General features: G+C 51.8%; 2 long non-coding RNA genes across 8 annotated transcripts; one reads left to right on the forward strand and one right to left on the reverse strand.

Moving 5' to 3' along the window:
* The first annotated feature begins 2,758 nt into the window (after nucleotides 1-2,758).
* Nucleotides 2,759-4,249, forward strand: LOC127910930 (uncharacterized). 2 transcript variants are annotated; one of them, XR_008076848.1, is made up of 3 exons: nucleotides 2,759-3,898; nucleotides 4,005-4,058; nucleotides 4,220-4,249. It is a non-coding gene; the product is annotated as an uncharacterized LOC127910930 (long non-coding RNA). The 2 variants fall into 2 exon arrangements; XR_008076849.1 differs by having other exon boundaries at nucleotides 2,759-3,844.
* A 5,153-nt stretch (nucleotides 4,250-9,402) lies between these two features.
* On the reverse strand, nucleotides 9,403-15,185 carry LOC127910932 (uncharacterized). 6 transcript variants are annotated; one of them, XR_008076854.1, is made up of 5 exons: nucleotides 14,840-15,088; nucleotides 14,301-14,393; nucleotides 11,950-12,104; nucleotides 9,975-10,505; nucleotides 9,403-9,653 (listed from the first exon to the last, which is right to left on the reverse strand). It is a non-coding gene; the product is annotated as an uncharacterized LOC127910932 (long non-coding RNA). The 6 variants fall into 6 exon arrangements; XR_008076857.1 differs by having other exon boundaries at nucleotides 9,946-10,505; XR_008076858.1 differs by lacking the exons at nucleotides 9,403-9,653; nucleotides 9,975-10,505; nucleotides 14,840-15,088 and adding an exon at nucleotides 15,113-15,185 and having other exon boundaries at nucleotides 11,683-12,104.
* Nucleotides 15,186-20,152: the final 4,967 nt, after the last annotated feature.

Raw genomic sequence — 20,152 nt, forward strand, 5'->3', positions numbered from 1 at the left:
AAGTACCATTGCGTCTCAAATGGCCCCCTATTCCCTACATAGTGAACTACGTTTGACCAGGGCCCATAGGGGACTATATAGGGAATAGGGTAACATTTGGGAGTCAGCCTGTGTGTTGTTGTTCTGTTACTGGAGGCTGGCATAACAGAACGGCTAATGAAATTGTTTACAGTTCCTGTTGCTGACGAACCCTGTTGCTATGACTCAGACCGGACTACCAACTGCCAAACAGGTGACCAGGAAATGAAAGAGAAATTACAAAATCATTATTATTATTAGCCTACTTTAAAATCATCACACTTTAATCCAAAAAGGACAGATTATAAATCTTTAGGAACCTACCCAACCCTAAAGACCTCCTCTGATGTAATGTTGTTCCACGTTTCATCCATCTCTTCTTTCCCCTCTCCTACTGTTGCTCACTTGCCCTCTCTCGCTCTCCTCTCCTCTCTCTCTCTCGCTCTCCTCTCTCGCTCTCCTCTCGCTCTCTCTCGCTCTCCTCTCGCTCTCTCTCGCTCTCCTCTCTCTCCTCACTCTCCTCACTCCCTCTCCTCGCTCTCCCTTTCCTCGCTCTCCTCTCTCGCGCTCTCCTCTCTCTCGCCTCGCTCACCTCTCTCGCTCTCTCTCCTTGCTCTCTCGCTCGTCTCTTCTCGCTCTCTCTCCTTGCTCTCGCTCTCTCCTTGCTCTCGCTCGTTCTCCTCATTCTCCTCGCTCTCCTTGCTCTCGCTCGTTCTCCTCGCTCTCCTCGCTTTTCCTCGCTCTCCTCTCCTACTCTTGCTCACTTGCCCTCCCTCTCAACTTGTTAGGGCTGTTTTTTTATTTTTATATTTAACTTTCATACATTCACAAGTGCAAAACACCAAATTTAAGCTTAACTTCTTGTTAATCTACCCATCGTGTCTGATTTCTGATGGTGATTCTGATGATTGTTAGGTCAGAGCCTAGTCACAAAAACACATACTTCAATTTTCCAGTCAAAGAGAGGAGTCACAAAAAGCAGAAATAGAGATAAAATTCATCACTAACTTTGATCTTCATCAGATGGCACTCATAGTACTTCATGTTACACAATACATGTATGTTTTGTTCGATAAAGTTCATATTTATATCCAAAAATCTCAGCAAGTTATTGTTCAGTAATGTTGTGCCTCGAAAACATCCTGTGAATTTATGGAAATACTCATCATAAATGTTGATGAAAATACAAGGGTTATACATGGAATTAAAGATATACCTCTCCTTAATGCAACCGCTGTGTCAGATTTGAAAAATACTTTACGGAAAAAGCAAACCATGCAATAATCTGAGTACAGGGCTCAGACAACAAAAACAAGCCACACAGATATCCGCCATGTTGTGGAGTCAGTAAAAGTCAGAAATAGCGTTATAAATATTCATTTACCGTTGATGGTCTTCATCAGAATGCACTCCCAGGAATCCCAGTTCCACAATAAATGTTTGATTTGTTCGATGAAGTCCATAATTTATGTCCAAATACCTCCTTTTGTTTGTGCGTTCAGTTCACAAATCCAAACTCACGAGGCGCGAAGAAGTCTAGGCAAAAGTTAAAAAGGTTATATTAAAGTTCATAGAAACATGTCAAACGATGTATAGAATCAATCTTTAGGATGTTTTTAACATAAATCTTCAATGATATTCCAACCGGAGAATTCCTTTGTCTTTAGAAATGCGATGGAATGCAGCTACCTCTCACGTGCGAACGCGTGATCAGCTAATGGCATTCTGCCAGACACCTGGCTCAAACAGCTCTCATTAGCCCCTCCTTCACAGTAGAATCATTAAACAAGGTTCTAAAGACTGTTGGCATCTAGTGGAAGCCTTAGGAAGTGCAATAGTTGAAAAAACTGCAAACCTCAGATTTCCCACTTCCTGGTTGGATTTTTCTCAGGTTTTTGCCTGCCATATGAATTCTGTTATACTCACAGACATCGTTAAACAGTTTTAGAAACTTCAGAGTAGAGTTTTCTATCCAAATCTACTAATAATATGCATATATTAGCAACTGGGCCTGAGTAGCAGGCAGTTTACTCTGGGCACGCTTTTCATCCAAACGTAAAAATGCTGCCCCCTATCCGAAACAGGTTAATTTGACAAATGTCGTCAGGCTGGTGTATTGTATGTTGTCAGGCTGGTGTATTGTATGTTGTCAGGCTGGTGTATTGTATGTGACGTCAGGCTGGTGTATTGTATGTCGTCAGGCTGGTGTATTGTATGTCGTCAGGCTGGTGTATTGTATGTCGTCAGGCTGGTGTATTGTATGTCGTCAGGCTGGTGTATTGTATGTCGTCAGGCTGGTGTATTGTATGTCGTCAGGCTGGTGTATTGTATGACGTCAGGCTGGTGTAAAGGATCATAGGGAGAGGCACTAGGCAGTCAGGGACATGGGCTGGTATTGGTAGAGTGAGGCTGGTAGAGAGGGACTAATCGGGGACATGCGCTGATAGTGAGGCTGGTAGGGAGGGACTAATCGGGGACATGGGCTGGTAGAGGGAGGCTGGTAGAGGGACTAAGCAGGGACATGGGCTGGTAGGGGGGAGGTTGGTAATGGGCCTAAGCAGGGACATGGGCTGGTAGAGGGACTAAGCAGGGACATGGGCTGGTAGAGGGACTGCAGGGACATGGGCTGGTAGAGGGACATGGGCTGGTAGAGGGAGGCTGGTAAGGGACAGCAGGGACATGGGCTGGTAGGGGGAGGTTGGACTAAGCAGGGACATGGGCTGGTAGAGGGACTAAGCAGGGACATGGGCTGGTAGAGGGAGGTTGGTAATGGGCCTAAGCAGGGACATGGGCTGGTGGAGGGACTAAGCAGGGACATGGGCTGGTAGAGTGAGCTGGTAGAGGGACTAAGCAGGGACATGGGCTGGTAGAGTGAGCTGGTAGAGGGACTAAGCAGTAGGGATGGGTATCGTTAAGATTTTAATGGTATTACTACTCTTACCGATACTGCTTATCGATCCGGTACTTTAATGCTATTCTTATTATTTTTACGGGAAAAAATAAAAACAAATTAAGAAAAGATATATCTCTACCAATACCATAGCATTGTTTTATTTTCTGAAATGTCAAATAAAAAAAATAAAAAAATAAATAATATTTACAGCAAAAGAAAAAGCAATGTTTTGAACAAATCACTATTAGAGACTAATGTTGTGGTGATGGAAATGTCAAACAAATGAAATTTTCCTGCAGAAGATAAGACAGTGGTATAGGGCAACACAGGTGGGGCCTGCAGGTAGGTGCAGAAGATAAGACAGTGGTATAGAACAACACAGGTGGGGCCTGCAGGTAGGCTGCAGAAGATAAGACAGTGGTATAGGGCAACACAGGTGGGGCCTGCAGGTAGGTGCAGAAGATAAGACAGTGGTATAGGGCAACACAGGTGGGGCCTGCAGGTAGGCTGCAGAAGATAAGACAGTGGTATAGAGCAACACAGGTGGGGCCTGCAGGTAGGCTGCAGAAGATAAGACAGTGGTATAGAGCAACACAGGTGGGGCCTGCAGGTAGGCTGCAGAAGATAAGACAGTGGTATAGGGCAACACAGGTGGGGCCTGCAGGTAGGTGCAGAAGATAAGACAGTGGTATAGGGCAACACAGGTGGGGCCTGCAGGTAGGCTGCAGAAGATAAGACAGTGGTATAGGGCAACACAGGTGGGGCCTGCAGGTAGGCTGCAGAAGATAAGACAGTGGTATAGAGCAACACAGGTGGGGCCTGCAGGTAGGCTGCAGAAGATAAGACAGTGGTATAGGGCAACACAGGTGGGGCCTGCAGGTAGGCTGCAGAAGATAAGACAGTGGTATAGAGCAACACTTGTGGGGCCTGCAGGTAGGCTGCAGAAGATAAGACAGTGGTATAGAGCAACACAGGTGGGGCCTGCAGGTAGGTGCAGAAGATAAGACAGTGGTATAGGGCAACACAGGTGGGGCCTGCAGGTAGGTGCAGAAGATAAGACAGTGGTATAGAGCAACACTGGTGGGGCCTGCAGGTAGGCTGCAGAAGATAAGACAGTGGTATAGGGCAACACAGGTGGGGCCTGCAGGTAGGCTGCAGAAGATAAGACAGTGGTATAGGGCAACACAGGTGGGGCCTGCAGGTAGGCTGCAGAAGATAAGACAGTGGTATAGGGCAACACAGGTGGGGCCTGCAGGTAGGTGCAGAAGATAAGACAGTGGTATAGGGCAACACTGGTGGGGCCTGCAGGTAGGTGCAGAAGATAAGACAGTGGTATAGGGCAACACAGGTGGGGCCTGCAGGTAGGTGCAGAAGATAAGACAGTGGTATAGGGCAACACAGGTGGGGCCTGCAGGTAGGCTGCAGAAGATAAGACAGTGGTATAGGGCAACACTGGTGGGGCCTGCAGGTAGGCTGCAGACGATAAGACAGTGGTATAGAGCAACACAGGTGGGGCCTGCAGGTAGGCTGCAAAAGGACTAATAGTTCTTAGCAGTTCTTCTGGGGAAAGATCAACATATTTGCCTTCCCTGGCAGAAGATGGGACCTCCCCTGGCTTATTGTGTTCCCTGCAGTCAAATACTCTCTCGCTAGGGGTGGAGGAGGCTTGAGCACAGAGGTAGCTGTTTCAATGTTTGTGAGGAGGGGCAGAGTAGCTCTGTTCTCCCACCACCACCACATCATAGGATCTCCAGCCATGGAGATGGGAGGCCTTTGTAGAGCTTCACCTCTAGGTGAACACGCTCGCTGAGGGTGAGGGACGAGGTGTCCTGTTGGATCGTCAGCCTCAACTCCTTGTCGTCTTCTGAGAACAGCTCCTCCAATGCACTCCTTGTTTTGTACAATGGAGGGACTGTCTCCTCCATTTCCTCTCCTTCTCATTCAGACTCCTCCTGTTGCTGGTGCTCTGTGTCTGTCTGCTCCGGCTCCTCTGACAGCCCTGGCGTTGCTCCTGTCACATTGGCCTCAACACTGTCCTTCCTCAGCCTGTCCCAGGTGGCGTCACTCACCAGCCTCCCTTTAAATCTGGGGTCCATTGCTGTGGCCTCATGCAGGAAGGCTTGAATGTGCTCATCCTGATAGCACTCGGAGAGGTTCTCCCAGACCTTCTCTTTGATGGTTGTCACTAACGTTGTATCTTCATGCTTCACAGTGAAGTGCTCTTCCAGTTTGTGGAGGACGGGTTTGATCTGTCCACAGGTGGCATTCATTTCACATGACACACACAGTGTGGATGTATAGAGGATTCTCATGAGCTGGACAAACTCCTCTGCCTTATGAAAGTCCTCGTCCTTCAGACAGTCCAAGTTGTCCTTGGTCGTTGCTTTTCTCAGTCGTGGGTCAGGCTGCTGCTTGGATCACTGCCTACTGCTCTATGAATCTCTCTATCGTTAAGAGTTCCATCTGGTCCTGACATCAAGGACGAGTGAGTGTTGCGCAAACGCCTGAAACTGAATAAAAAAAACCACATACATTTAATTACCGCACACTTGAATATTGAATTAATTTGTTAGATGTGGGAATTTCTAAATAATACTTTAATAGATTGAACTGGCTTCTTACCAAGGAGCTGCTGCTTCTCCTTCAAGACTGTTTTGGACATCGAGGATCTCCTGAACCACACAACCACTGCTCTGATTGGGGCTGGACATCGAGGATCTCCTGAACCACACAACCACTGCTCTGATTCAGGCTGCCCATTTATCAATGGAAGTCATTTGGTCTGATTGGGGCTGCGCTGCCAGATTTGAACCACACAACCACTGCTCTGATTCAGGTGTCAATGGTGTCATTTGTGATTTTCTGTGTGATTTGTGTGTGTGTGTGTGTGTGTGTGTGTGTGTGTGTGTGTGTGTGTGTGTGTGTGTGTGTGTGTGTGTGTGTGTGTGTGTGTGTGTGTGTGCGCGTGTGTGTGTGTGTGCAAAGCATCCTATTTTTAGGATGTGTAGCCTCTTGATGGCAACATCATCCATGTTATCAACAGTTAGAGCAGCGCAAGGTTGTAGCTGTATCTCAAACTCTTCCAGAATGTCTGAGATCTCCTCTGTCATTACTTGGCCAGTTTGGAATTTGTACTCTGTCCTGGTGTGGAGGACCTGTTATACACTGTCCTGGTGTGGAGGACCTGTTATACACTGTCCTGGTGTGGAGGACCTGTTATACACTGTCCTGGTGTGGAGGACCTGTATTACACTGTCCTGGTGTGGAGGACCTGTTATACACTGTCCTGGTGTGGAGGACCTGTATTACACTGTCCTGGTGTGGAGGACCTGTATTACACTGTCCTGGTGTGGAGGACCTGTTATACACTGTCCTGGTGTGGAGGACCTGTATTACACTGTCCTGGTGTGGAGGACCTGTTTTACACTGTCCTGGTGTGGAGGACCTGTTTTACACTGTCCTGGTGTGGAGGACCTGTATTACACTGTCCTGGTGTGGAGGACCTGTATTACACTGTCCTGGTGTGGAGGACCTGTTTTACACTGTCCTGGTGTGGAGGACCTGTTTTACACTGTCCTGGTGTGGAGGACCTGTTTTACACTGTCCTGGTGTGGAGGACCTGTATTACACTGTCCTGGTGTGGAGGACCTGTTTTACACTGTCCTGGTGTGGAGGACCTGTTTTACACTGTCCTGGTGTGGAGGACCTGTTTTACACTGTCCTGGTGTGGAGGACCTGTATTACACTGTCCTGGTGTGGAGGACCTGTTATACACTGTCCTGGTGTGGAGGACCTGTTTTACACTGTCCTGGTGTGGAGGACCTGTATTACACTGTCCTGGTGTGGAGGACCTGTTTTACACTGTCCTGGTGTGGAGGACCTGTTTTACACTGTCCTGGTGTGGAGGACCTGTTTTACACTGTCCTGGTGTGGAGGACCTGTTATACACTGTCCTGGTGTGGAGGACCTGTTTTACACTGTCCTGGTGTGGAGGACCTGTTATACACTGTCCTGGTGTGGAGGACCTGTTATACACTGTCCTGGTGTGGAGGACCTGTTTTACACTGTCCTGGTGTGGAGGACCTGGTGTGGAGGACCTGTTATACACTGTCCTGGTGTGGAGGACCTGTTTTACACTGTCCTGGTGTGGAGGACCTGTTTTACACTGTCCTGGTGTGGAGGACCTGTTTTACACTGTCCTGGTGTGGAGGACCTGTTTTACACTGTCCTGGTGTGGAGGACCTGTTTTACACTGTCCTGGTGTGGAGGACCTGTATTACACTGTCCTGGTGTGGAGGACCTGTTTTACACTGTCCTGGTGTGGAGGACCTGTTTTACACTGTCCTGGTGTGGAGGACCTGTTTTACACTGTCCTGGTGTGGAGGACCTGTATTACACTGTCCTGGTGTGGAGGACCTGTTATACACTGTCCTGGTGTGGAGGACCTGTTATACACTGTCCTGGTGTGGAGGACCTGTTATACACTGTCCTGGTGTGGAGGACCTGTTTTACACTGTCCTGGTGTGGAGGACCTGTATTACACTGTCCTGGTGTGGAGGACCTGTATTACACTGTCCTGGTGTGGAGGACCTGTTTTACACTGTCCTGGTGTGGAGGACCTGTTTACACTGTCCTGGTGTGGAGGACCTGTTTTACACTGTCCTGGTGTGGAGGACCTGTTTTACACTGTCCTGGTGTGGAGGACCTGTTTTACACTGTCCTGGTGTGGAGGACCCTGTTTACACTGCCCTGGTGTGGAGGACCTGTTTACACTGCCCTGGTGTGGAGGACCTCTGTTACACTGCCCTGGTGTGGAGGACCTTCTGTTTACACTGCCCTGGTGTGGAGGACCTTCTGTTTACACTGCCCTGGTGTGGAGGACCTTCTGTTTACACTGTCCTGGTGTGGGGGGCCTTCTGTTTACACTGCCCTGGTGTGGAGGACCTTCTGTTTACACTGCCCTGGTGTGGAGGACCTTCTGTTTACACTGTCCTGGTGTGGGGGACCTTCTGTTTACACTGCCCTGGTGTGGAGGACCTTCTGTTTACACTGTCCTGGTGTGGAGGACCTGTTTTACACTGCCCTGGTGTGGAGAACTTCTGTTTACACTGCCCTGGTGTGGAGGACCTTCTGTTTACACTGTCCTGGTGTGGGGGACCTTCTGTTTACACTGCCCTGGTGTGGAGGACCTTCTGTTTACACTGCCCTGGTGTGGAGGACCTTCTGTTTACACTGCCCTGGTGTGGAGGACCTTCTGTTTACACTGACCTGGTGTGGAGGACCTGTTATACACTGTCCTGGTGTGGAGGACCTGTTATACACTGTCCTGGTGTGGAGGACCTGTTTTTCACTGTCCTGGTGTGGAGGACCTGGTGTGGAGGACCTTCTGTTTACACTGTCCTGGTGTGGAGGACCTGTATTACACTGTCCTGGTGTGGAGGACCTGTATTACACTGTCCTGGTGTGGAGGACCTGTTTTACACTGTCCTGGTGTGGAGGACCTTCTGTTTACACTGCCCTGGTGTGGAGGACCTTCTGTTTACACTGCCCTGGTGTGGAGGACCTTCTGTTTACACTGCCCTGGTGTGGAGGACCTTCTGTTTACACTGTCCTGGTGTGGAGGACCTTCTGTTTACACTGACCTGGTGTGGAGGACCTGTTATACACTGTCCTGGTGTGGAGGACCTGTTTTTCACTGTCCTGGTGTGGAGGACCTGGTGTGGAGGACCTTCTGTTTACACTGTCCTGGTGTGGAGGACCTGTTTAACACTGTCCTGGTGTGGAGGACCTGTTTACACTGTCCTGGTGTGGAGGACCTGTTATACACTGTCCTGGTGTGGAGGACCTGTATTACACTGTCCTGGTGTGGAGGACCTGTTTTACACTGTCCTGGTGTGGAGGACCTGTATTACACTGTCCTGGTGTGGAGGACCTGTATTACACTGTCCTGGTGTGGAGGACCTGTATTACACTGTCCTGGTGTGGAGGACCTGTATTACACTGTCCTGGTGTGGAGGACCTGTATTACACTGTCCTGGTGTGGAGGACCTGTTTTTCACTGTCCTGGTGTGGAGGACCTGGTGTGGATGACCTTTTTAACACTGTCCTGGTGTGGAGGACCTGTTTTACACTGCCCTGGTGTGGAGGACCTTCTGTTTAACACTGTCCTGGTGTGGAGGACCTGTATTACACTGTCCTGGTGTGGAGGACCTGTTATACACTGTCCTGGTGTGGAGGACCTGTATTACACTGTCCTGGTGTGGAGGACCTGTTTTACACTGTCCTGGTGTGGAGGAGCTCCTGTTTACACTGCCCTGGTGTGGAGGACCTCTTTTACACTGTCCTGGTGTGGAGGACCTTCTGTTTACACTGCCCTGGTGTGGAGGACCTTCTGTTTACACTGCCCTGGTGTGGAGGACCTTCTGTTTACACTGTCCTGGTGTGGGGACCTTCTTTTACACTGTCCTGGTGTGGAGAACCTTCTGTTTACACTGACCTGGTGTGGAGGACCTGTTTTACACTGTCCTGGTGTGGAGGACCTGTTATACACTGTCCTGGTGTGGAGGACCTGTTTTACACTGTCCTGGTGTGGAGGACCTGTTATACACTGTCCTGGTGTGGAGGACCTGTTATACACTGTCCTGGTGTGGAGGACCTGTATTACACTGTCCTGGTGTGGAGGACCTGTTATACACTGTCCTGGTGTGGAGGACCTGTATTACACTGTCCTGGTGTGGAGGACCTGTTATACACTGTCCTGGTGTGGAGGACCTTGTGTTTACACTGTCCTGGTGTGGAGGACCTGTTATACACTGTCCTGGTGTGGAGGACCTGTTATACACTGTCCTGGTGTGGAGGACCTGTTTTACACTGTCCTGGTGTGGAGGACCTGTATTACACTGTCCTGGTGTGGAGGACCTGTTATACACTGTCCTGGTGTGGAGGACCTGTTTTACACTGTCCTGGTGTGGAGGACCTGTTATACACTGTCCTGGTGTGGAGGACCTGTTATACACTGTCCTGGTGTGGAGGACCTGTTATACACTGTCCTGGTGTGGAGGACCTGTATTACACTGTCCTGGTGTGGAGGACCTGTATTACACTGTCCTGGTGTGGAGGACCTGTATTACACTGTCCTGGTGTGGAGGACCTGTATTACACTGTCCTGGTGTGGAGGACCAGTTTTTCACTGTCCTGGTGTGGAGGACCTGGTGTGGAGGAGCTTCTGTTTACACTGCCCTGGTGTGGAGGACCTTCTCTTAACACTGCCCTGGTGTGGAGGACCTTCTGTTTACACTGCCCTGGTGTGGAGGACCTTCTGTTTACACTGCCCTGGTGTGGAGGACCTTCTGTTTACACTGCCCTGGTGTGGAGGACCTTCTGTTTACACTGCCCTGGTGTGGAGGACCTTCTGTTTACACTGCCCTGGTGTGGAGGACCTTCTGTTTACACTGTCCTGGTGTGGGGGGCCTTCTTTTTACACTGCCCTGGTGTGGAGAACCTTCTGTTTACACTGCCCTGGTGTGGAGGACCTTCTGTTTACACTGTCCTGGTGTGGGGGACCTTCTGTTTACACTGTCCTGGTGTGGAGGACCTTCTGTTTACACTGTCCTGGTGTGGAGGACCTTCTGTTTACACTGCCCTGGTGTGGAGGACCTTCTGTTTACACTGCCCTGGTGTGGAGGACCTTCTGTTATACACTGTCCTGGTGTGGAGGACCTGTTTTACACTGCCCTGGTGTGGAGGACCTGTTTTACACTGTCCTGGTGTGGAGGACCTGTTATACACTGTCCTGGTGTGGAGGACCTGTTATACACTGTCCTGGTGTGGAGGACCTGTTTTACACTGTCCTGGTGTGGAGGACCTGTTATACACTGTCCTGGTGTGGAGGACCTGTTTTACACTGCCCTGGTGTGGAGGACCTGTTTTACACTGTCCTGGTGTGGAGGACCTTCTGTTAACACTGCCCTGGTGTGGAGGACCTGTTTTACACTGTCCTGGTGTGGAGGACCTGTTTTACACTGTCCTGGTGTGGAGGACCTGTTTTACACTGTCCTGGTGTGGAGGACCTGTTTTACACTGTCCTGGTGTGGAGGACCTGTTTTACACTGTCCTGGTGTGGAGGACCTGTTTTACACTGTCCTGGTGTGGAGGACCTGTTTTACACTGTCCTGGTGTGGAGGACCTGTTTTACACTGTCCTGGTGTGGAGGACCTGTTTTACACTGTCCTGGTGTGGAGGACCTGTTTTACACTGTCCTGGTGTGGAGGACCTGTTTTACACTGTCCTGGTGTGGAGGACCTGTTTTACACTGTCCTGGTGTGGAGGACCTGTTTTACACTGTCCTGGTGTGGAGGACCTGTTTTACACTGTCCTGGTGTGGAGGACCTGTTTTACACTGTCCTGGTGTGGAGGACCTGTTTTACACTGTCCTGGTGTGGAGGACCTGTTTTACACTGTCCTGGTGTGGAGGACCTGTTATACACTGTCCTGGTGTGGAGGACCTGTTTTACACTGTCCTGGTGTGGAGGACCTGTTTTACACTGTCCTGGTGTGGAGGACCTGTTTTACACTGTCCTGGTGTGGAGGACCTGTTTTACACTGTCCTGGTGTGGAGGACCTGTTATACACTGTCCTGGTGTGGAGGACCTGTTTTACACTGTCCTGGTGTGGAGGACCTGTTTTACACTGTCCTGGTGTGGAGGACCTGTTTTACACTGTCCTGGTGTGGAGGACCTGTTTTACACTGTCCTGGTGTGGAGGACCTGTTTTACACTGTCCTGGTGTGGAGGACCTGTTTTACACTGTCCTGGTGTGGAGGACCTGTTTTACACTGTCCTGGTGTGGAGGACCTTCTGTTTACACTGCCCTGGTGTGGAGGACCTTCTGTTTACACTGCCCTGGTGTGGAGGACCTTCTGTTTACACTGCCCTGGTGTGGAGGACCTTCTGTTTACACTGCCCTGGTGTGGAGGACCTTCTGTTTACACTGCCCTGGTGTGGAGGACCTTCTGTTTACACTGTCCTGGTGTGGGGGACCTTCTGTTTACACTGCCCTGGTGTGGAGGACCTTCTGTTAACACTGCCCTGGTGTGGAGGACCTTCTGTTTACACTGCCCTGGTGTGGAGGACCTTCTGTTTACACTGCCCTGGTGTGGAGGACCTTCTGTTTACACTGTCCTGGTGTTGGGGACCTTCTTTTACACTGCCCTGGTGTGGAGAACCTTCTGTTTACACTGCCCTGGTGTGGAGGACCTTCTGTTTACACTGTCCTGGTGTGGGGGACCTTCTGTTTACACTGCCCTGGTGTGGAGGACCTTCTGTTTACACTGCCCTGGTGTGGAGGACCTTCTGTTTACACTGTCCTGGTGTGGAGGACCTTCTGTTTACACTGACCTGGTGTGGAGGACCTGTTATACACTGTCCTGGTGTGGAGGACCTGTTTTTCACTGTCCTGGTGTGGAGGACCTGGTGTGGAGGACCTTCTGTTTAACACTGTCCTGGTGTGGAGGACCTGTATTACACTGTCCTGGTGTGGAGGACCTGTATTACACTGTCCTGGTGTGGAGGACCTGTTTTACACTGTCCTGGTGTGGAGGACCTTCTGTTTACACTGCCCTGGTGTGGAGGACCTTCTGTTTACACTGCCCTGGTGTGGAGGACCTTCTGTTTACACTGTCCTGGTGTGGAGGACCTTCTGTTTACACTGACCTGGTGTGGAGGACCTGTTATACACTGTCCTGGTGTGGAGGACCTGTTTTTCACTGTCCTGGTGTGGAGGACCTGGTGTGGAGGACCTTCTGTTTAACACTGTCCTGGTGTGGAGGACCTGTTTAACACTGTCCTGGTGTGGAGGACCTGTTTAACACTGTCCTGGTGTGGAGGACCTGTTTACACTGTCCTGGTGTGGAGGACCTGTATTACACTGTCCTGGTGTGGAGGACCTGTTTACACTGTCCTGGTGTGGAGGACCTGTATTACACTGTCCTGGTGTGGAGGACCTGTTTACACTGTCCTGGTGTGGAGGACCTGTATTACACTGTCCTGGTGTGGAGGACCTGTTTTACACTGTCCTGGTGTGGAGGACCTGTGTTTACACTGTCCTGGTGTGGAGGACCCTGTTTACACTGTCCTGGTGTGGAGGACCTGTTTTACACTGTCCTGGTGTGGAGGAGCTTCTGTTTACACTGCCCTGGTGTGGAGGACCTTCTGTTAACACTGCCCTGGTGTGGAGGACCTTCTGTTTACACTGCCCTGGTGTGGAGGACCTTCTGTTTACACTGCCCTGGTGTGGAGGACCTTCTGTTTACACTGTCCTGGTGTGGGGGACCTTCTTTTTACACTGCCCTGGTGTGGAGAACCTTCTGTTTACACTGACCTGGTGTGGAGGACCTGTTTTACACTGTCCTGGTGTGGAGGACCTGTTATACACTGTCCTGGTGTGGAGGACCTGTTTTACACTGTCCTGGTGTGGAGGACCTGTTATACACTGTCCTGGTGTGGAGGACCTGTTATACACTGTCCTGGTGTGGAGGACCTGTATTACACTGTCCTGGTGTGGAGGACCTGTTATACACTGTCCTGGTGTGGAGGACCTGTATTACACTGTCCTGGTGTGGAGGACCTGTTTTACACTGTCCTGGTGTGGAGGACCTTGTGTTTACACTGTCCTGGTGTGGAGGACCTGTTATACACTGCCCTGGTGTGGAGGACCTGTTATACAATGTCCTGGTGTGGAGGACCTGTTATACACTGTCCTGGTGTGGAGGACCTGTATTACACTGTCCTGGTGTGGAGGACCTGTTATACACTGTCCTCGTGTGGAGGACCTGTTTTACACTGTCCTGGTGTGGAGGACCTGTTTTACACTGTCCTGGTGTGGAGGACCTGTTTTACACTGTCCTGGTGTGGAGGACCTGTTTACACTGTCCTGGTGTGGAGGACCTGTATTACACTGTCCTGGTGTGGAGGACCTGTATTACACTGTCCTGGTGTGGAGGACCTGTTTACACTGTCCTGGTGTGGAGGACCTGTATTACACTGTCCTGGTGTGGAGGACCTGTATTACACTGTCCTGGTGTGGAGGACCTGTTTTACACTGTGTGGAGGAGCTTCTGTTTACACTGCCCTGGTGTGGAGGACCTTCTCTTAACACTGCCCTGGTGTGGAGGACCTTCTGTTTACACTGCCCTGGTGTGGAGGACCTTCTGTTTACACTGCCCTGGTGTGGAGGACCTTCTGTTTACACTGCCCTGGTGTGGAGGACCTTCTGTTTACACTGCCCTGGTGTGGAGGACCTTCTGTTTACACTGCCCTGGTGTGGAGGACCTTCTGTTTACACTGCCCTGGTGTGGAGGACCTTCTGTTTACACTGTCCTGGTGTGGGGGACCTTCTTTTTACACTGCCCTGGTGTGGAGAACCTTCTGTTTACACTGCCCTGGTGTGGAGGACCTTCTGTTTACACTGTCCTGGTGTGGGGGACCTTCTGTTTACACTGCCCTGGTGTGGAGAACCTTCTGTTTACACTGTCCTGGTGTGGAGGACCTTCTGTTTACACTGCCCTGGTGTGGAGGACCTTCTGTTTACACTGTCCTGGTGTGGAGGACCTTCTGTTTACACTGTCCTGGTGTGGAGGACCTGTTTTACACTGTCCTGGTGTGGAGGACCTGTTTTACACTGTCCTGGTGTGGAGGACCTGTTTTACACTGTCCTGGTGTGGAGGACCTGTTTTACACTGTCCTGGTGTGGAGGACCTGTTTACACTGTCCTGGTGTGGAGGACCTGTTATACACTGTCCTGGTGTGGAGGACCTGTTTTACACTGCCCTGGTGTGGAGGACCTGTTTTACACTGTCCTGGTGTGGAGGACCTTCTGTTAACACTGCCCTGGTGTGGAGGACCTGTTTTACACTGTCCTGGTGTGGAGGACCTTCTGTTTACACTGCCCTGGTGTGGAGGACCTTCTGTTTACACTGCCCTGGTGTGGAGGACCTTCTGTTTACACTGCCCTGGTGTGGAGGACCTTCTGTTTACACTGCCCTGGTGTGGAGGACCTTCTGTTTACACTGTCCTGGTGTGGAGGACCTTCTGTTTACACTGCCCTGGTGTGGAGGACCTGTTATACACTGTCCTGGTGTGGAGGACCTGTTATACACTGTCCTGGTGTGGAGGACCTGTTTTACACTGTCCTGGTGTGGAGGACCTTCTGTTTACACTGCCCTGGTGTGGAGGACCTTCTGTTTACACTGCCCTGGTGTGGAGGACCTTCTGTTTACACTGTCCTGGTGTGGAGGACCCTCTGTTTACACTGCCCTGGTGTGGAGGACCTGTTTTACACTGTCCTGGTGTGGAGGACCTCTGTTTACACTGTCCTGGTGTGGAGGACCTTCTGTTTACACTGTCCTGGTGTGGAGGACCTTCTGTTTACACTGCCCTGGTGTGGAGGACCTTCTGTTTACACTGCCCTGGTGTGGAGGACCCTCTGTTTACACTGCCCTGGTGTGGAGGACCCTCTGTTTACACTGCCCTGGTGTGGAGGACCTTCTGTTTACACTGCCCTGGTGTGGAGGACCTTCTGTTTTACACTGCCCTGGCTTGTGTAGTGCACTGTAACCATGAGATAGTGATCCTGACAGAGGCTGGTTCACCTGTCTGATGTGATGGCCAGCTTCTTCAGCTCAGTCATCACATTGGCCTTTTCTATACCATACCAGGTAGGAATGAATGTGTCACTGAGGTAACTCCTGGAGGGAGGGGTATTTTTGGGGTTGAGGGCCTTGCTCATCTGTTCTGCATAATTCAACACATTAACTCTTTTTTTAATCATTATTGATTTATTGTGTTGTATTGTGGAGTGATGGGACTAACATACAACCATTTTTTTACCACTATATCCTAAACAATACATCTCACTATATACCGACTGTTACCTAAAGCCCTTGGACTCCACTGTTGCAAAGGGGTGTAGGCCTTTCACTATGACCTTGGTCACGGCTAGGTGGCACTCATTCACCCTGTCCTCAGTCATCTTCCCACTAGCTGCCAGCGTGAAGGGGCTTTAACAAAGTTGCAAAATCCTTTTAATGGGTGATTTGAATTTCTGAACTCACCCATAGCTCAACAATCAGCTGGCTAATGGGTCTTTTTGATCAAGAACCCATGTTCACATAATCTAGTTAACTCCGTGTGTGTGGGCTCTAGACTGCTAGCATACGTACCTAACGTAGATCAGGCAACGAGGGATGAACTACGAGCTAGGCAGTCGAACACTGTGCACTTCTCTGCCTGTACATGATGCACTTTCCATAGATGTTTGGGCAGATTGCTCGTGTTTCCTCCCCTTTACAAGCAGAATGTCTTGTTGTTGTGGCAACGGAGTATTGTTTAGCTCTCTCCGCTGTCGTCACTAATTAAGAGCAGGGTGCTGTGTGTGCTGTAGCGCAGGGAGAGACATCTCTCTTCTGGATTGGGTATAGTGAAAATGCATCATAGACAAATGTCTTCATCTTACTGCAAATTAGAAACGGTTGTTGAGATAAAATGTACAAGATAACGTTTATGTAGCAATAATAAGCGGGACTAATTAGGGGTTGGTGTTGGTAGAGTGGTGCCGGCGGTAGAGTGGTGGGGGTGGTAGAGTGGTGGGGGTGGTAGAGTGGTGGGGGTGGTAGAGTGGTGCCGGTGGTAGAGTGGTGCCGGTGGTAGAGTGGTGGCGTTGGTAGAGTGGTGGCGTTGGTAGAGTGGTGGCGTTGGTAGAGTGGTGGCGGTGGTAGAGTGGTGGGGGTGGTAGAGTGGTGGGGGTGGTGGCGGTAGAGTGGTGGCTGTGGTAGAGTGGTGGGGGTGGAAGAGTGGTGGTGGCAGAGTGGTGGGTGGTAGAGTGGTGGCATTGGTGGCGGTGGCAGAGTGGTGGCGGTGGTAGTGGTGGCGGTGGCAGAGTGGTGGCGGTGGTAGAGTGGTGGCCTTGGTAGAGCGGTGGTAAAGAGTGGTGGCGGTGGCAGAGTGGTGGCGGTAAGAGTGGTGGCGGTGCAAAGAGTGGTGGCGGTGGCAGAGTGGTGGGGGTGGCAGAGTGGTGGCGGTGTCAGAGTGGTGGCGGTGGCAGAGTGGTGGCGGCGGCAGAGTGGTGGCGGTGGTAGAGTGGTGGATTGGTAGAGTGGTCACCCATAGCTCAACAAGAGTGGTGGGTCTTTTGGTAGAAGTGGTGGCGGGCTAGTTAAGTGGTGGCGGTGGCAGCGGTGGTAGAGTGGTGGCGGTGAACAGAGTGGTGGTGGAACAGTGGTGCACGATGCGGCAGAGTGGTGGGGTGGTAGAGTGGTGGGCAGGTGGTAGAGTGGTGGCCTTTACAAGCAGAATGTCTTGTGGTGGTGGCAGAGTGGTGGCGGTGGTGGTAGAGTGGTGGCGGTGGCAGAGTGGTGGCGGTGGCAGAGTGGTGGCGGTGGCAGAGTGGTGGCGGTGGAGAGTGGTGGCCTCTGGGGGGTGGCAGAATGGTCATGGCAAATGTGGTGGCGGTGGCAAGTGGTGGCGGTGGTAGAGTGGCGGTGGCAAGATGGTGGGGGTGGCAGAGTGGTGGGGGTAATTAGTGGTGGCGGTGGTAGAGTGGTGGTGGCAGAGTGGTAGAGTGGTGGCGGTGGTAGGTGGTGGGTGGTGGTAGAGTGGTGGCGGTGGCAGAGTGGTGGCGGTGGCAGAGAGTGGCAGAGTGGTGGCGGTGGTAGAGTGGTGGCGGTGGTAGAGTGGTGGCGGTGGTAGAGTGGTGGGGGGTAGTAGAGTGGTGGCCGGTGGTAGAGTGGTGGCGGCAGAGTGGTGGCGGTGGTAGAGTGGTGGCGGTGGTAGAGTGGTGGGGGCGGTAGAGTGGCGGCAGAGTGGTGGTGGTGGCGGCGGCAGAGTGGTGGCGGCGGTAGAGTGGTGGCGGTGGTAGAGTGGTGGGCGGTAGAGTGGTGGCGGCAGAGTGGTGGTGGCAGGCGGTAGAGTGGTGGCGGCGGTAGAGTGGTGGCGGCGGCAGAGTGGTGGCGGCGGCAGAGTGGTGGCGGTGGTAGAGTGGTGGGGGTGGTAGAGTGGTGGCAGAGTGGTAGAGCGGCAGAGTGGTGGCGGTGGTAGAGTGGTGGCGGGCAGAGTGGTGGCGGTGGTGGTGGTGGTGGTAGAGTGGTGGCGGTGGCAGAGTGGTGGCGGTGTAGAGTGGTGGTGGCGGTGGCAGAGTGGTGGAGGTGGCAGAGTGGTGGCGGCAGAGTGGTGGCGGCGGTAGAGTGGTGGCGGCGGTAGAGTGGTGGCGGCGGTAGAGTGGTGGCGGTGGTAGAGTGGTGGCGGTGGTAGAGTGGTGGCGGCGGCAGAGTGGTGGCGGCGGCAGAGTGGTGGCGGCGGTAGAGTGGTGGCGGTGGTAGAGTGGTGGCGGCGGTAGAGTGGTGGCGGCGGTAGAGTGGTGGCGGCGGTAGAGTGGTGGCGGCGGTAGAGTGGTGGCGGCGGTAGAGTGGTGGCGGCGGTAGAGTGGTGGCGGCTGTGGCGGTAGAGTGGTGGTACGGAGGTGTTGGTAGAGGGTTGGTGGTGGTGTTGGTGGTGGTGGTGGCGGCGGTAGAGTGGTGGGGAGGTGTTGGTAGAGTGGTGGTACGGGGTGTTGGTAGAGTGGTGGGGGTGTTGGTAGAGTGGTGGTACGGAGGTGTTGGTAGAGTGGTGGTACGGGGTGTTGGTAGAGTGGTGGTACGGGGGTGTTGGTAGAGTGGTGGTACGGGGTGTTGGTAGAGTGGTGGCGGGGTGTTGGTAGAGTGGTGGTACGGGGTGTGGTAGAGTGGTGGTAGAGTGGTGGCGGGGTGTTGGTAGAGTGGTGGTACGGGGTGTTGGTAGAGTGGTGGTACGGAGGTGTTGGTAGAGTGGTGGTACGGTGGTGTTGGTAGAGTGGTGGTACGGGGTGTTGGTAGAGTGGTGGTACGGGGGTGTTGGTAGAGTGGTGGTACGGAGGTGTTGGTAGAGTGGTGGTACGGAGGTGTTGGTAGAGTGGTGGTACGGGGTGTTGGTAGAGTGGTGGTACGGGGTGTTGGTAGAGTGGTGGTACGGAGGTGTTGGTAGAGTGGTGGTACGGGGTGTTGGTAGAGTGGTAGTACGGAGGTGTTGGTAGAGTGGTGGTACGGGGTGTTGGTAGAGTGGTGGTACGGGGTGTTGGTAGAGTGGTGGTACGGAGGTGTTGGTAGAGTGGTGGTACGGAGGTGTTGGTAGAGTGGTGGTACGGGGGTGTTGGTAGAGTGGTGTCGGCGGCGGTAGAGTGTTGTTGGTAGAGTGGTGGTACGGTGCTGGTGGTAGAGTGGTGGTGCTGGTGGTGGTGCTGGTAGTGGGGTTGGTAGAGAGATAGTGGGGTTGGTAGAGTGGTTGAGTGAAAACAGAGACAAGTTGGAAAATAGCAGTTGTGAATGTGTCATCTGCTCATCACGAGCACCGAATAAACTGCATTTTAAAGTGTGTGTGAATTAGAGAGACCTATGTGCTTGTTGACAAGCGCTTGTCATCAACCAGACCACATCAGTCACCATCTCTCGCTCTTTCTTTGGGGGGGGGGTGAAAAATATATATTTTTTTCAATACATTTTTGGGGGGTTTGATCGGAAGATCACCATATTAGGGTGTCAGACTCGACTCATCTCATCTGCTCTCTCTGATGCTTCTTGACCGAAGCTTCTGCAATCATTTAGTAGCTAAGTACCCACTTGTCACGGTAGTGGAATGTTAATGACCAAGCAGCCACTTCCCCACTACCACATTCCCTAGGTCTACATCCCAAATGGCACTCTATTCCCTTTATTTGACCAGGGCCCATAGAGCTCTGGTAACAAGTAGTGCACTGTCTAGAGAATAGGGTGCGATTTGGGACATAGCCATGGAGGAACAAGCCACAAGATGTTTGAGAGGGATTGTGGTAAATATGAGAAGGTCAGTATCTTAAGTATTACATGCAGTATTACACACAGTAGGCTTCTCCTTTAGGCTACAAACAACCCGGCTAGTAAATACTATTGTGTCAGTGTACCAAAGGACGACCTATTACCTTTATAGTGCACTACTTTCGCTCTTTTTGTATCTCGCTTTGTCTCTCTCTCTAGATGGTATACAGCTACAGGCGGAAGTGACTTTTCGCAGCAGGTTGGGAGTGCTCGGGCAGCAGGTTGGGAGTGTTCGGGGAGTAGGTTGGGAGTGCTCGGGCGTGCTCGGGCTGCAGGTTGGGAATGCTCGGGGCAGCAGGTTGGGAGTGCTCGGGCTGCAGGTTGGG

The sequence above is a fragment of the Oncorhynchus keta genome, chromosome 23 (genome assembly GCF_023373465.1).
Source record: "Oncorhynchus keta strain PuntledgeMale-10-30-2019 chromosome 23, Oket_V2, whole genome shotgun sequence".
Lineage (NCBI taxonomy): Eukaryota > Metazoa > Chordata > Actinopteri > Salmoniformes > Salmonidae > Oncorhynchus > Oncorhynchus keta.